This window comes from Gekko japonicus, unplaced genomic scaffold, assembly GCF_001447785.1.
Source record: "Gekko japonicus isolate JY-2015 unplaced genomic scaffold, Gekko_japonicus_V1.1 scaffold1229, whole genome shotgun sequence".
Lineage (NCBI taxonomy): Eukaryota > Metazoa > Chordata > Lepidosauria > Squamata > Gekkonidae > Gekko > Gekko japonicus.
The window spans coordinates 300490-302642 of record NW_015160877.1 but is presented as its reverse complement, the minus strand read 5'-3'; the positions used below and the strand labels follow the sequence as shown (position 1 = coordinate 302642).

Genomic DNA, 2153 nt, shown 5'->3' with positions numbered 1-2153 from the left:
AGCAGGAATCTCACTGGAGAACCACCACTGCTGTTTGGCAGAGCATTTGAAAATATGGACATGCCAGTTCACAACCACTTAAGGCACCGCAAAAGTGGCTGCTTCGATTAAATATTCAGCACCTGACAGATGGCTTTGCTGAGCCCTAAGTGGAAATGATTAAGCAAGAGAAAGATAACGTCTCTTCTGATTTACTGGGAGCTGGCTTGAGCGTCTCATGGATAACGTCAGACTCTCCCCAGAGGCCGGAGTTCCTGGCAAAAAGGAGCCCTGTAAAGGGAATAGCATCATTATCGTATCTGCTATGCATGGTCAGGAATATCTCGAATATATCACAGAAACCTTTCTGTGTGTTTTCTGATTCTGTTAAGCTCGTCGTAATAGAATCCATCCCTTGTTGTAGGTTTGAGCTTCACTGATATAGGACTGATTTTTTAAAACAACAACAACATATTCCTCAAAGTTGAAGAGATATTATTGAGAATACATGGTTTACTGATTTTTTAAAAAAACAACAACAACATTTCAGGCTTCTATTCCTCAAAGATGAAGAGATATTATCGAGAATACATGGTTGTTCCTTTTCTCTATGCCTCACTATGACTGAAAGCACTTCTTAACTGAGGAGTTCTTGCAAGCTAGGAGTGCTGGTTTCGGGCGCTAGACATTGCAAGCCACACAATTCTGCATCTGGCATTTGCTCCACATTTTCTCCAGGGGGAGGAAAAAGTAAGCTAAAACCCACATCCAAATACCTCAGAGCAATGCCGTACTGACTGCAAAGTCGCCCCTGAACTGCCATAAAACAGCCAGAAATCTATGCAGAAGGTACCATAAAACCCAATAATCAAGGAAAGTCCAAGTGGCATGCAGTCCGAAGAAGATCCGGAGATCAAAGGACGTGAAAGCAGCATGCAGTGCAGAGGGGAATTTCTGTTCCAATGTGGGAACAGAGGGAGCAGCCAATGCAGAATCAGCCATAGACTGCCAATCACATGCTGCTTCCAGTTTGTCCAAATGGCAGGCCTCAGCACCTCTGGCTGCTGGCTTTAAAGGGAGTTAGACAAATTAATGCAGGGTGGGTCCATCCTTTGCTATTAGCTATGGTGGAAATGGAGCCTCCATATTCAGGGGCTGTGTACCTCTAAATAACAATTGCTGGGGGGGGAAGCAATGTAATTGGGAGGTTTTCCCCCTCTGTGTTCTGCTTGTAAGCCTTCCAGGGACATCTATACAGCCACTGTGGAAAACAGGATGCTGGACTAGATGGACCATTGGTCTGATCCTGTAGACCTCTTCATATTTTCTTAACATGTGTGGCAGAACACAAAGATTCTCTGGGATTGTTGTACGTTCTCTGCACAGTTGTTCTGCAAGGTGCTGATCTCTGTAATAATCAATATATCTAATTCTCAGTGTGGGCAAATCTGTGGGTTTTTAAATCCAGGGACTGGAGCCACGGACAAACAAGACAGATCTTTCTGCAAACCTGAGAAAACTCTAGATTTGTAGAAAAATCCAAAATCTTTTTAAAAAATACACTGTTCCCCAATAACAGAAGCAGCAACTGTAGCTTTAAGAAATGGATGCCTTCAGTGACTGTTGCTAGGCAACCAGCCTTCAAACCTTGGTTTATGTCAGTAAAAGGCAGGGGGAGGAGGCAGGTCTTTTTGGAGGCTGTTTTGGCCTTTCAGGGAGAGCCCATCTGGCAGCAACCACTGGGAAACTCAACAGCACATGACTGGAATGACTCACTCAGGACTGGCTCCTTGCTACTGTTCAACCACTGTGATCCCATGAAAGCCAGTGTGGTCTAGTGATTACAGCTTTCGACTCAGTTCTGGGAGACCCAGGTTCAAATTCTCACTCTGCTGTGGAATCTCACTGGGTGATCCCTGGGATCAGTTACACATTCCCAGCCTAACTTATTCAGAGGGTTGTTGTGAGGATAAAATGGAGTAGAGAATGATGGTAGCTGCTTTGGGTTCCCAGTTTGGGAGAAAGGCAAGGCTAAATGAGGTAAATAAATAACCAAGGATGTGGGTCAGATAAAAGGAAGGTTAGTTGTTGGGTGGGAAAGAGAGGTGGAAGAAAGGTGGGAGGGAGGAAGGAAGGGAAGGGAAGGATATGGAGGGTGACAGGAGGAGGGAAAG

General features: G+C 44.9%; 1 protein-coding gene across 1 annotated transcript in view; it reads left to right on the top strand.

The window, feature by feature from the left end:
* The window catches only part of LOC107120243 (sodium- and chloride-dependent betaine transporter-like), a 96429-nt gene that overhangs the window by 56606 nt on the left and 37670 nt on the right, over positions 1–2153 (top strand). The gene's annotated exons all lie outside the window — the stretch shown is intronic.